Genomic DNA, 15,074 nt, shown 5'->3' with positions numbered 1-15,074 from the left:
AATTCTCAGTTGCCCTCAAAAAAAAAAGAAAAGAAAAGAAACCTTAAAAACTTGCTGTCATTTTAAATAAAAGTCTTACTTGGATAAAAGAATGTAAAACCTCAAACAGTAACTCAAGGTGGGAGTGGTTTATACAGTTGCTAAGAGCATTCAATTAATTTATTTGGTAATAAATTACAATAAGCAATCGAAGAAAATAATGTATTTTAAAATTTCAACACTAAAGGAGATAATGATTGTTGTGGGGGGTGAGCTATAAAAAGAGCACGGTTTTAGTAAAATTGAGCTATTTTCATTATTTAAAGTTTTCAAACATGGTGCCTATCTCATCCATGAAAACTCCTCAGGATTTCACAACTTCCCTGCTGGTTTTCCCCCAGTCTTCCGTTTAAAACTCTTATTAGATTGCTTTGCTTTCTGCCTTATGTTTCAATTAATATATGTACTTGCCTATCTCCTACAGCTGACTATTAGCCTCTGAAGGGCAGAGATGAAGTCTTAATACTTATCTTAGTATTCTCACAGGACCTTACACATAGTAGGTACTCTCTCTCTCTCTCTCTCTCTCTCTCTCACACACACACACACACACACACACACACACATGGATTTCCCATTTAATCCTTCTTCCACATCCCTGAGGCTCAAAGAAATTTGTCTAATCTGTCTGTATCAAGTGCCTGGATTTGGGAAAAATTGAAAACATTTACTACTTCAAGCAAAAAAAAGTCAACACATTAATTTTTACAAAATGCAATCCTAATATGCAATCTGGTGGGTAAAAGGTATTATTAACAACCACTAATAGAAATTCTAAAGATAAAGAGCAGCAAGATATCTAGAAAATACCAATCTTTCACAATATTTTGGAATAGTTTTAACCATACCATGAAATGCCATAGGCACATAGGGAAAAAGAAAAGCTTCCATTCCACTTTACATTGTTATGCTGACAGCCAGTAAATGCTGTGATTGGAGGAAAAGTCGGGACAGTTCTCAATACAGAGATAGCAGCAATAACTCAAAACTAAGAAGGGCTCTTTAAAGAGGCTGAGTTTTCATGTTCTTTCTAACTGCTGAGATGCTAATATAGAAGACAAATTCACTTCCACACACTTGCCCTACAGGCCATATGATATGCTCCATCATCCAACCCCTCCAAACCAGCACAGAGGGGGTCCTACTGCCGATACTGCGCCACGCATATTGGCCCCACCATATTGAACACCCAATGAAAATGCAATGATTTTGACTCATGAAAGCTCTTTTGAATCCTGCCTACACTTGTTGTGAGAACATATTTTTGAATGGAAAGTCCAGGCTTGTAAGAGTCAAGAAGCTGGCATGATCTCATTAAGTTTTCTTCTTCTTTGATCAAGGACATAATTCTTAAAACAGTATCCAACCTACAGTTATGACAAGTTACAGTCTTTTTACAAGAGTTTCAGTACAACTATCCAAAATCTCTCATTAAGATCTTAGTCGGTCTTTGTAACACATTGACTCATATGCTCATGGCAAAAAGTAAAACATGCCAGGAAAGAGAGGTGTTCATAAATTATCATGAACACAAATGACAGATGTTTATAATTACTAGTAATTATGATCTAACAAAATTTTTAACCAGCTCCTAATGGCCTTGAACTTTCAGTGAACGGTTCCAAATTCCAATCTTCTGTTTTAGGAGAAAAACAACAGAGAACAACATCAAGGTGATTTTCAGGTCTGGGGCTTCTCTGAGTGGCTGGGAGGTAGGGTTTTCATTTCTTTTTTTTTTTTAGATTCAGATTATGTCTGCAGTTATAGATAAACAATGTGCTCAATACCTCAATCATACAAAACTGTTCAGTAAGGAATAAACTTAAAAAGTTGACTTTTAGGCCCTTTAAGTTCTGAAATTATCAAATAAATATTTAAGTGTGATCAATATTCTCATGAAGACTGTATTTAAATACACAGTATAAAATTTTCAGAGACACAAGTTGAAACAAAGAGAGTTTTGAGAGGGAATCCTTCTATATATAGTTTAGAGGAATATATTTTATTACATATTCCATTCCCAGAGCACACGGGATAACATACATTTTCTACAACCACTGTGAAGAAATTCAGCATAAATGCTAAGTCTAACCCTATAAGTATTTGAAAATAGAAAATAGATAAATGGTGGGGAAAAACGAAGCTCAATATCTTTCAGAGATGGGCTTTACTTTGTGTCAGCACAATCCCTAAGACTCGGACACCCTGCGACCTCTCGGGGAGGTCAGTGCTCTCACCTTGCTGCACAAGGCACAATCTCCATTGTCAAGTACCACGCCTTCATACTTATCTTAGCCCTTTTGTCTTTTCCTCTCCACTCCCAAAATCCAGATGAGTCACTATCACCTGCCATTCCTTGTCTGGCATGGTTCCCAAGAAACAAGACACTTTATACAGTTGGTATAAATTTATACTTAAAATGATTCTGGTTTAGTTGTAGTAAGCTGATCATACCCAGGCCACTGTTCAGAGGTAGAAGGGGAATGCACCAACCTTTCATTATAAACCTCTCCCAATGAAGTGATAGGATAAGGGACTGAGAAACTTTAATTTCACTCCCCTACCTTCTTTTTCCACTTGGTTGGCTTAGATATATATGAGGAATGATAGTCCCGAAAATTAAACTACTGTTATATATAAACACCAATATATACCAGACTTCTAGGTTGGTACCTTGTATTGTTCCCATGATCTCCTCCCTCAAAAGGAAATAACTCTCTCAATATATACTAACTCTATTAAAATATAATACAGAGCAATTATAAGAAATATTTCAAACACAGAGTCCTAAAAAAACTAAATTTACCAAAAAAAAAGAATTTTTTTTTTTGGCCACTAAGCATTTGAGTTGGAATAAATATGTGAGTTAGAATAAGTATTATTTTTAAAGTTAGAAGATATTTATTTTTCCTGTTTGGAAATTCACTTTTCAGTTAAGCTATACTGTACTCTTTGCTAGAAAACTATTGTCAAGGAATAGTAGTGTATCTCTGGAAAATAAAAATTAACTAAAAGCCCAAGAGTTTGATTTTGTTGAAAACAATAAAAGAAATGCTTCCGAATCTGTATTTAAGAAATTCAGATTGGCAAATTAGCTACAATAGCAAAAGTGGATATATCCTCAGCAAATCACATCGGAATCTTCTGTTAAAATATGGAGCGCGCCAAACAAAGAATCTTTATTTATAACATCTAACACCCAGAGTAAACCAAGTGAATGCTTTCCTGTTTTTAAAGCTAAAAAAGTGAGCTTTAAGAAATATTTTTAATTAATTTATTTCTCTCACTTATCCAAGATAAATGAGGCAGATGTCTAATTTTTCTGCCACTAAGTAACTCATTAATCCTGTCTTTTTTCTAATCTGTTAAGCATGTCCTTGAAAAGCAATTCTTGACCCTAAAGCCAAGATGGCTGATAGAGAGAAAAGGCGGGAGAACATTATCATGGGCAACAAAAGAGAAGCAGAAGGGGGAAAATACAGATCTACAGACCGACGGGGGGGGGGGGGGGGGACAATCTACAGAAAGGATGACAATGAAGAATATCTAACACTTTGCTCGATCGAATTTAAAAAGTAAAATTTAAAAAGCAAAGTATGTAGGCCTCTGGGTGGAAGAACTAAAAAATAAACAAAACTGGAGGAAGACCGTTTTTCAACACGGAAAACAGGAGAACGAAGAGGGTCATGTCACCTACCAGTCTCCTGCTTTTCACTTGTTTCCTTTTTCCAATTATTATTCCTCAGATTCCTTTTTCTCCTTAATTCTTTCTTTTGCAAAGCTGTTCTGTTTTCTCTTCTCCCTTTCAATTCTCTTGAGACCATCCCCCGTCGCCCTTGCTCCCCTCTAGCTGGGAGGACACAGAGCAAAGGCTCCCAACCTGCTGACAGTGACGGATGGCTGTGCAGAGGCACACAATGGCAGGCACAGGCATGTCACAGCCTTGCAGCTGGCCTTTGAAAGAAAGAACCAAAACCAAAGTCTGACCTGAGGGAGGCTGATTTAATTAAGGTTATAGCAAAGGGCAGAGCTGCCTGCGCACTGAATTCTCTGTCAAGCACCAGGGATAAAGCTTTAAAATACTCCTCAAGAAGAAAGATCCAGGGAAGTTATGTTGGTAGAATGTTAAGGGGGGTGGGGGGTGGGGGTGTGTTTGATAAATAGGCACAGATGTACCAAAAGTTCATGATCTAGTGATATACAAACATCAAAATGCAGTGACAATAGGAAACTTATAATGAGTATGTTTTGACATGCCTTTCAAACTAAGAAATATTCCAGAAGAATAATGAGATGTGCAGGCTGAAGAGATCCAGAGCTACTCAATCCAGGATCAAAGCAAAGTTTCTATTAATGGCAGGGGCCAGGACCAGAACTCAAGTGTACTATTTCTCGTATCTACTACACAGCCTATTTTAAATACAGCCCTAACCACTGAGGGTAAAGCCTTGCAAAAGGGGAACACATTCAAGTCTGAGCATCTATGAGACAAGGACTCTGCTATATGATGGGGACCTAGTGATGCCAAAAAAAAAAACAAAAAAAAAACAAAACAAAACTATGCTGGGTCTCTCTTTCAAGGAGCTCAAAGGCCAGCGTTGAGGGGGTTGGGAGATGACTGAGTAAACAAGTAGTTCCCTTGCATGCTAGGGCTGATGAGTCTGAAGAGCTGATTGCCTGAGTTTATTAAATCCCAATGAATGGACTAGAGTTCAAAGTTTTAAGAGCCCTGGCAAACTTACTTTCCCAAATGTATATAATCAGACTACTACTAATAGCTTCTTCACCTTGTGTGTGTGAATTAAATATCTACCACTGAACTCTGCCACTAAAATGGCAACAGACTGACTATCCAGCACTGACTACTGTGCGGGGAAACAACAGCCTCATGAAGTCTTTGGTTTTCTCTGAAAGGCAGAGTCACCTGCAAATGAGTTCCAGGCCAAAATACAAAGCAGTCAGCCACAGTCCCTGTCCTCTTGGGTTATATGAAACCTACACCTACCAAAGGAAACATATTCTGCCTCCTCCACAGGCCCCTTGATGTTCCTCAAAATTCAAGAGTGCTAGAGAGAAAAAAGGCAGGACCCCCAGTGAATGAGCAATTCTTAGCACTAGCGCAATGGCTGGACCTTGCATGGCTGAACAGGGAGAGAATACAGTCAGCGGGGCAGGCAAAACAGGGCTGCATGACGCGCTCAAGTGCCACAGGCACAAACAGAGAGCAAGAAGAAAGACTTTGAGGTTAAAGCCAAGCTCAGATGACAGGAACCAGGCAGCTGCGGGGAAGCGGTCCATGAGCTGACCATGCTTTGTGAAAGCGGGCCACACGGTTAGAACAGGCAGTGTCTAAATCACTGCAGGCACTTGGAAAAGCAGCAATTACATTCCTCAAAAAATGTTATGAACCATGCTGAAAAGACAATTCATCTCTCATGTGACCTTTCATCTATACCTTCATACACAGCCGACTTCCACCAGACCGCTAGCTTCTCAACATTGCTGAAACAGAAATTGGTTTCTGTCTGAGTATGACAAGGATGACTGGGGAAGGGCTATCATGAAACACCTGTTAAACAATGACAGCCCCATCTTTTGCATTAATGAAGTATAGTATTTTCAAAATCCTCACATAAAGATTATTTTTTATAGTAGTGGCACTAATGGCATTAAAAAACTATGTTATGTGTATGTTTCTTTTTACCATAATCAGAAAACCAAATAACTCATTTTTCTCATTCCTTCTACAGCAGAAATCAGGCATCTGTCCTTGTGCTAAACTTAATCGTTCCAATCCCTGTAATGTTAATATTTAGTTTTCCAACCTCATTGTGAGTAAAGAAGCTATTCACCCTTCAGGGAAGTGAGTCATCCTTAGTGGAGATCATTATGACAACAGAAAGTTCGTAGTCTCCACATACAACCCAATAATGAGGCAAGAGCCCCCAATCAATAACAATTTCACTCTTTGGAGAAACTTCATAATCAGGCATAACCAGGACATCTTGTTTGTGGTGGATGTTCATAGGTTTTAAGATAAGTCAAACCCAGGGCCAACAAGGACAATTCTTATCTCAGCGGCTCACTATGGATTGCCTTAAACTGCACCCCTTTCAGGACACAATAGTGCTCCACCACACTTCTATGCAGCAAAAAGCCATTTTAAAAAAAAACCAAAACGTATTAAAGCTAAGACTACCACAGCTCTCCTAGGCAAACTTTTCACAACATAAAATCCCATCAAATGTTGCCCAGTTTTTACTTCTTGTCCAAACTAAGATGGAGCCCTGATAAAATAAATGTAAAGTGTTTATCACATGTCATCACGTTATGAAAACAAATGTCTTGGTACAAATTTGGCTGAAAGGTTAGTGTAATAAAAACAATTTCAAAGCAGATGTGCCTACTAGATCAGAGGACTGATTTGTTTGGAGATAGGAATTTTGTGTTTTAAGTCATACATATTTGAGTCTTTTTCATTTTTTTTTAAAGAGACATTTTAATAAAGACCCTACGCCTCCTTCATCTTTGTGCTGTTCACGACAACCAGTACACGGCCTTGCACACCTTAGGAATGCAATAAAATATTTGCTAAACATAGTTCCTGACAACCAACATTAAAGGCTTCCCAAAGCAAGTACAGGGAAAAGAAAAGAACATGCAAACATTGTTATATGCTTTTACTCTATGATTCATAACATAAATCTGAATAACATTTCCAGGAACTTGCTTGTTTAAAAAAAAAAAAAAGTTCTCTTCTACAATAGTTGAAATTTCTTTCCTATTTATAGAAAATGCAAGTTTACATTTAGTGTCTTATTTGACAAAAACTGATTGCAAGTAACATCACCCCATTATATGCACACATCATGTGTAAATTCTCCCAATCAAAAGAGTTAAGAGTGTCTGCCTTAAACTTGGGTGCAATGAATTTCTAAGCCCACACGCAAATTATTTCACCTTAAAACATTAAAATAACTAAATTGCCAACAAAACCAAACAGTACCAAATTAGAGTACATTGGAGGGAAAAAATGCTAACTAGAAATAGAGACAAAGGGGTTCTTGTCCCTCCTCAGCCATTAATTTACTATATGACCTTACCTAATTAGTTTGCCCCTCTGGGTCTCAACTTCCTCATTTTAGTATTATTTTTAAGGCCCTTTAAAACTACATGCTAAGATTCAGCATGTGTATCACTAACTTGAAAACTGATTTATATTCACGCTGCCCCCCACCAAGTCACATTTAATATGACAGTGTTAAATATCGGAATGTGTATTTCTATCAAAGACCATTCATTAAAATGTCAGATGAGCTTCAGTCCATTTCAAGATAAGAAGTAAGGCAAGTATGGTAAGTAAGTAGTGCTTAAAGATTCAAGTTTCACCTAGACGGCAGCTGCTGTTATTGAAAGAACAGCCTTTCTTCCAGTGTGATTGAAAATTCCATCTCTTTACAAATGGGGAAAACTAATTAAACTAGAGTGATTTCATAAATCTATTTTTCAATTACAGTTGACATACAATTTTATTGGTTTCAGGTGTACAACATAGTAATTAGACATTTATAGACCTAATGAAGCGATCACCCCAAAAAGTCTAGTACCATCTAGCAAGGATGATTTTATGGTGTCCACAATGCAAATGCATAGCTTTCTCTTCTTTTTTTTACATTTGTCTTGTTAGGATGAGGAAAGCTATGAAAGCCACAGAACAGATCCAAACAAGCTCCTCTCAACTGATGTACTATACTAGACAGCCCATCCATCCAAGCAGTGCTCACAAGCCAAATGCAATGAAAAGATTTCCAATGGCTGGTATGCCTGAACAAGTGAGAAACACCCTATGACAAGAGGTAACCTCAAATCAGAAGATTTGGACTATTCAAACAAAACAGAAATCTGTGACCGACAGCCACTAGACTAAATTGTGACTTGTATCTATGTATGCTTTAAAAAGAACATATTTTGAAAGTACCTTTGGTATCAAGACACTAGCTTGTATGGTACTTTATCATGTACACAGCATGTTAAATCTGAGTTAATCCCCAAAGAATTCCATTAAGTATTTTAAACTAATTTTACAGATGAAGAAGCAAAGTGTGAAAAATCGGAGGATTTGCTCAATAACAAATGGTTAGCAATTACCAGAGCCTTGTTTTAAACTCAGTTTTGATTTCAAGTCCTCTAATCTTTACATTTCAAAATGGTACCTTTTTTAAAGATTTTTGTTTATTTTTAGAGAGAGGGGAAGGGAGAGAGAGAGAGAGACATCAATGTGTGGTTGCCTCTCATGCACCCACCCCCCATTGGGGACCTGGCCCACAACCCAAGCATGTGCCCTGATTAGGAATCGAACCAGCAACCCTTCGGTTTGCAGGCTGGCACCCAATCCACTGAGCCACACCAGCTGGGGCTCAAAATGGTACTTTTGATATGAGTTTTCAGTCTCCACTATTTTGTCTGATTTAGGAAATTTTACTTTTCACTAAATTGCTCTGCCTTCCTCCCCCCCCAAAAAACTCTGGTCCTCCTTTGGGTTCTCAAAGCTTTTTATGCATAATTCTCTAAACACACACTTACTGGGCCTTCTCATTGTTCATTTCCTTTTCTCATTGGCTAGACTTATTTCTTCAACAGCAGAGATTGTCTTATCTTCCTTTATAGCCGGAAGCCACCACACATTATCACGTCTCCCTGCTACCTCCCGGTCTCCCTGCTACCTCCCGAGCTTCAACCACTCCATCCACCTCCCCCTCTCAAACAACAAGAACACTCCACAGAACTGGCAGGCATTCAGTTTGCTTCTGCAGAGCCTGACACACAACAGGTGATGAATAATTTTTAGTTAAATGGATGGTGGGTGAGAGGATGCATGATGCAGCGTTCATATCTTACAGCACTTTACCAGGTACACTTTTACATACAGCATCCCATGTGAGCCTTATACTGTGAATTGGATAATGATCATTTAAATTTTCTTTAGTGGTCCTGGCTAGGTAGCTCAGCTGGTTAGAGCATCACCCCATACACCAAGACTGCAGGTTCAGTCCCCAGTCAGGGCTCATACAAGAAGCAATTGATGAATGCACAAAGAAGTGGAATAATAAATCTCTCTCTCTCTCTCTTATTTTACCAATAAATTAAAATAATTTTTTAAAATAATTTTCTTTAGTGTAGTTCATCACATCATCATTCTCAATTTCAGACACTTGCCCAGAGGTGCCTAGCTACTAAGTAGCAGCATTTCAACTTCAGTGTGGCCGACAACTACTTTATTTTCTTGCTTTTGTCTTCTACATCCAAGGTAGCTGCTTGAGAATAGGCTTGATTAGGTCTATTAGAACCCGAACGAGGTGCTGTCCCATTCTGGTTTCTAGCTGTGAAAACTGAGACTTCTGAAAATCTGTGGGTTACAGGCTAAATGAAGAAGGGAGACTTTACTCCATTAGCTGTCACAAGGGAAGTCATGTAAGATTCACTGATTCAACTTCCCTGTCCACACACAGAGTGACTAGTCCTCAGCTTGCCCGCTCAGCCCCAGGCTGTTAAAGTAAAACAGGTGATGACTCAGAGTTCACTTCTAACCTCAATTATCTGAGCCTGTAAACACACACTGACCAGATAAAAACCATTAGGGGGGGGCTGACTGGAAAGCCAGAAAACTGACTTCCCAGTTCCTGGGATGCTGTGATCCTGTAGAACAGATACACAAAAAGCTGAGGGGAGTGATTTTAATGTAAAGCACCAAAAGGTGCTACACCCAATGTTTACTAAGTACAGGAAGCACCTACAGCACTTTCTTCAGCTTAGCCCATAAATGCAAATTCAAAAGAGCCCTTTGAATAGCCAATCAAAGGCACACAACCAGAGTATGATGCCCAGACCAACTTGGAAAGCAGCAAGCTTCCCTCCAGGGTCAAAGAAACAGTAATAGCTCCGTTCTAGCCAACCTTATGGCTGAACAGTTTAACTGTCTGTTTTTAACACAGAGCCATTTCCAACAGGTATACCAGGATGCCCAGAAGATTGAGGCCCTCCCTCAGGTCAGGTGAAACCTTCCTCTAAATTCTTCTCACTTTGTCTGGTAAGAGCTCAGTAAAACGTGTAATTATACAACATCACATTGTCACACCGAAGCAAGAATGGTGAATAAGCCAGTGAGTGGCCCCTATGCGTAATCAAAGTTCTTAAAATTATTAAGCACTCTATTCCTAATCCCTACTGCTGATGAAAGGAGACATATATCAAAGCCTGTTTTTCTAGCCTTTTGTAGAGAACTTAAGTGAAAGATTTCCGCTCCACAGCGAGGTCTGGTGACATACATCAACCCTCAGCAGAAAGCACCAAGGGATGTCAGGTCCTAGGTTTTACCGCACGGGATATAGTAACTAGCATTCACTGCAGCATTTTGGGGTCCTCAGGGTCCTTCCCACCCTCCTTTTGCCAAGACCTCACAACTCTGCATTGGAAAGCTGAGGCTGAGGACCAGGGCTAAGCTGCACACGATTTTAAAGCTTCGCCTTACTTTAACAGAAAGAGAAGTGGGGGCGAGGGCCCACCAACCCCAGGGAATTGTAAAAAGACAAAGATCACCCAAAGGCATACGCGCGCACTCGCGCGCGCACTGAAGCCGAGACTCTGCAACACACATTCCATCAACCTTTCACTGTAGGCGGCTTCCTGTGGGGTTTATGCCCCCTCCCCAGCCTTCTCCAGAAAGTTTGAGGCTGTTCACACAGACTTTCAAAGGTCCATTGTTTCCTTCCTCTTAAACGTAATGAAAAGAGAGGAGAGAAAGAAATCACAGACCAAAGGTTCCCAAAGACCCTTTCTTATGGTAAGGATTTACTCCGGAGTAGTCTAGTTACTCCTATCCAAGGAGGAGAAAGAAGGCGCGCGGGGATAGTGGGGGAAGGGTGTTACGGGGGCGGGGGCGGGGGGGGGGATGTTTCCCATTTCAGCAGAAATGTCCAAAAGCCAAACCGCCGAGAGTAGGGAAGGTGCGGGGGGGTGAGGGGGACCCCGGTCCGCGTTTTCACAGTGGCCCCCAGGGGGCAGCAAGGGAGGCAGGGCAGAGGGCGGGTGGCCCCATCTCTTCTTACCTTTCCCCCTCCCGCTTAGCGTCGGCTAATTCAGGTGCCTACACAGCGGTCCAAAGAGACCGAGCCGAGTTCTTGGTGTCCACGGCTCCGGGTCTCCTCTCCATGGCCAGGGAGTCCCTTGAGCCCCGGCGCCTTCCGCCGCCGCCGCTGCTGCTGCTCTTACGCTGGCAGCCGCAGACGCAGCCTGGAGGTGAAACTCTGTGCTCCCTGGAGTGACGCGGCCTTCCCTCTGCCTCCGCCTCCTCCTCTTCTAGCCCCGAGCCTCGGGGGCAGGGGCCTCGGCTCGCTCTATCTCGGAGCGACGGCTCGGCTTTCCTGCTCCTTCCCCTTCGGGAGGAAGAGGAGGAGAATCGCAGCCCCCCGGCGGCGCGGGCCGGAGCGTCCCTGCGACAATAGGGTGGAGGGGGCAGCACCGGGCAGAGGGCGTTCCCGGGAGTCGCGCTTGTCCCTGGTCGGCGGGCGCCGCGGCTTGCTAAGGTCGCGCTCAGCCTCCGCCAGCCAGACAAGCGACCGGCTCTCCTGGGCCGAGTACTGCGGATCAGGCGGGCAGCAAGACGGAGGAGGTGGAGGGAGAGGAGGAGCCTGCGGCCGGAGGAGGCGGTGGCTGCGCAGGGCTCCTCCCGCCACACCGGCTCGGCGTGAGCTGCGGGCTGCGACACCCAGAACCTGTCGCTGCGGCGCCCTGGAACCTCTCTCCTGCGCACCGCCGCCGGGGCAGGCTTCTCAACCAGCGCCCGGGACTGCAGCTGCACGCGCCTACCCCGCTGTGCCGCTCGCCCCGGGCCTGGCTGAACCTGACCCTGCGCTCCCATCACCTCCCGGCTGAGCCTGACTGTGCATCCGCATCACTTTCAGCTGAGCCTGACGCTGAGCTCCCATTCCCTCCCGGCTGAGCCTGACACCGCTCCCGTATCACCCCACGACTGAGCTGGACACTGAACCTGCACCGCTCCCGGTTCAGCCTAACTCTGCGCCCCATCATCCCCAAAGGGATCTCCACAACTCTCGCATATTTTCAGTTCGTCTGGCCACCGCATCACGACCGCCCCCACCTGGCCAACCAAGGACGCGGGGTTCTTACCCCTTTCCGAAGAACCAGGCAGCACTTGGTTCCGAACAACTCCCCGGACAGCTCTGGACGGCCGCAGTACCCCGCTCTAAAGTCAGAATAAATATACCTACGTCTCCCCACGCCCCCTGCCCGCGCCACTCCGGAATGGCTGCCGCTTGCAGGAGTGGCGCTGAAAGCCCCTCCCCGGCCCACCCCACTGTCTGAGTACCTCTGTGAGGGCGCACCCACCGGTGTTGGAGTAGCCCAGCCCACCACCACCGCGCTCTTCGAGGATCTGCACTTACCGATGAAAGCGTTGGCTCCAGCTGAGGGCGCGGCCCGAGTTTGATCAGTCAGACCCACGAGCAGCAGAAGGATTGCCAAATCCGGGCCGTCGTCATCCTCTATTTAATTCGGAATTGGAAGTTTTCCCGCTAGGGAACTCTTTCAGTGAGTACTGTACAGATAGGATTGTTCAATTTTCAGAATTGCTTTTTTTTCCTTTTAATAAAAAATCAGTCATGTAACCATGACACACCCAGCAGGCGACAAGGGGAATTTATTTCAAGCGTTTTGGTTCAGGGCTTTGTAGGAATTACTGTTTCTAAATCTTAGCTGATGATAAGAGTTCCCTGGGGCATTTTGGATCCCCAGACCTTTCACTTACTGAATCAGAGAGGCCTGGCATATATAAATTTGAAAAACACTGCTAGAAAGCATCCTTGTATTAAAATCTTGGAAAGATGCCTGCACAGTAGCAACACGGTTTAGTGGTGAGACCTTAAAGAAACACCCAAATTTGGGAGCCACTGTCCCTTCTGAAAGAGGGAGCACAAGTCTTTAAGGAAGATGGTTTTCAATGACAAACTGGGAGGGATAATTTTAGTGGCTCAAAGGTGAAATGTTTATGACCATGCCTTATAAAGACGGGACAGTGCCCTGACTAGCGTGGCCCAGTTGATTTAACGTTGTTCTGCAAAGCAAAAGGTTGCCAGTTGGATTCAGGTCAGGGCACACGCCTGGGTTGCAGATCCAGAAGGGCGTGTGCAAGAGACAACTGATCGATGTTTCTCTCCCTCTCTCTAAATAAATACATACATGTCTTTGAAATTAAAACAAAACAAAAACAAAAAAGACAGGACAGGAATTGTGTCATCCTGTATGGAAGGCTGAACAATACCCCCAAGAGATCTTAGATCCTAATCCTAGGACCTGGAAGTATTCCCTTGTCTGGAAACAAGGTCTTTGCAGATGGGATTTAATTAAGGATCTTGATTTGGGGGGATTATCCTGGGTTATCAGGATGGGCTCTGGCAGCAGTCACAGGTATCCTTATAAAAGGAAGGCCGAGAGGAGATTTGACACACACAGATAAGATAATGTGACTGTGGAGGCAGAGATTGGAGTGATGCAGCCACAAGTCAAGAAATGCCAGCAGCTACCAGAAACTGGGTGAGAGCAAGGAAGGGTTCTCCCTTAGAGCCTCCACAGAGGGAACAGCTCTGGTGACAACTCGATTTCAGTTTAGTGAAACTGATTTCAGACTTCGGGCATGAGAGAATAAATAGCTATCGTTTTGTGTTGCAGAAGCCACAGGAAACAAATACACCCTGTGACCTGTGTAGTGCCAAACTGACATAAAAATGACATTTATGAATCTTTATTAAGTGCCAGGCACTTTGCTTGGAGTTGGAATATGTTAACTTATTCTCCCAATAATTATTCCAATTTAAGAGACCAGGACACTTGGACTCAGAAAGTTTAAGGAGCCTGTCTGAAGTCACACAGCCAAGAGCCTATTGGAATCATGGCAACCCCTCAAACATTAAAAATAACAATTAAAATTTCACATGCATTCTTTTAATGAAAATTTTTGGTTTTAAAGAGTTCTTACTGCCATATCCTATATGTATAGCCAAAACCAAGGGAAATGGACGTTGATCGTGGTAGAGGCTATTCAGAGGGAAGGTGGCAGGGGATATAGGGAAAATCTCTGTACCTTCTGTTCACTCTTGCTGTGAATCTAAAACTGCTCTAAATACAGTAGTCTATTAACCAGAAAAAAAGTGAATGAATCTAGTGAGAACTAACCTCATCCTCACACCTCATCAGAATGTTAGGGAGACTGCATATTTCCAGTTGAACTCTCTGGGTATTGGCTTGAAGGCATGATGTGAGCATTTCTAACATAGCTAACACTCTGACACATCATTTCAGAGACAGGGAAAATATCTATTTATCATAGGTCTTTAAAGTCCATTAAGTAAGTAAGAATTAAACTTCTTTCCTTTTTCTCATTCAAAAAATGTGACCTTTTTCTCAGGAAAAAAGTGATTCCTGATTCCCATCTGATATCTTAAAAATTTGCACAAACCCTTTTAAGTTAAATACCCTTAGTGTTTTTCTATTTTAAGGGCGTAAACAGGCATCTTTACATGAGTGGTTTTATGTAGCCTATCTTTGAGAATTTTACAAACTTTGTTCTTAGATATTTATCAGGAACAAGAAAAAATCAAAAGTATGTGAAAGGAAGTTACAGAGGAGGTAGAAAAAAGTGAGAGGCTGAAGATTTCTCCAGTCAGTAGAACTAAAGTCACCAGTTGGGTTCCCAGGAAAGGAGGATCTGAGCCCTAGTGACAGTATGTTCATTAAGAAATACCCATGAAGTAGACACCCAAGGAAGAAGGGACAGAAAGCTGGATGGGGAGAGGGAGACGTTGAGCTGCCGTGTGGACCCAACAGCAGGCTCACACAACCCCCCGGAGGTCCTGAAGCCGGCATGGCCCTTCAGAATTATAGGGCGTACATGGGCAAACTTTCATAAACCATCCTGAATCGGTCATTGGGAACTGGCATGACCTTCAACAAGGGAACTCAGC

The 15,074-nt window shown here is 42.6% G+C and overlaps 1 protein-coding gene across 3 annotated transcripts in view; it reads right to left on the bottom strand.

Moving 5' to 3' along the window:
• Positions 1–12,281, bottom strand: part of CEMIP2 (cell migration inducing hyaluronidase 2) — a 74,519-nt gene extending 62,238 nt beyond the window's left edge. Inside the window, exon 1 of one of the 3 annotated variants that reach the window (XR_008529941.1) lies at positions 11,145–11,557. The gene's annotated coding sequence lies outside the window, so the exon portion shown is untranslated. Of the gene's footprint in view, positions 1–11,144; positions 11,559–12,225 lie in introns of those variants that run through there. The other 2 variants (XM_054583026.1, XM_054583025.1) reach the window with 2 other exon arrangements.
• Between the last annotated feature and the right edge of the window lie 2,793 nt (positions 12,282–15,074).

This window comes from Pteronotus mesoamericanus, unplaced genomic scaffold (assembly GCF_021234165.1).
Source record: "Pteronotus mesoamericanus isolate MK-2021 breed Mesoamerican mustached bat unplaced genomic scaffold, CSHL_Meso_final contig_73, whole genome shotgun sequence".
In the NCBI taxonomy this organism is placed as follows: domain Eukaryota; kingdom Metazoa; phylum Chordata; class Mammalia; order Chiroptera; family Mormoopidae; genus Pteronotus; species Pteronotus mesoamericanus.
Note: the sequence above shows the minus strand (reverse complement) of the source record. Positions and strands in the feature narration are given on the sequence as shown.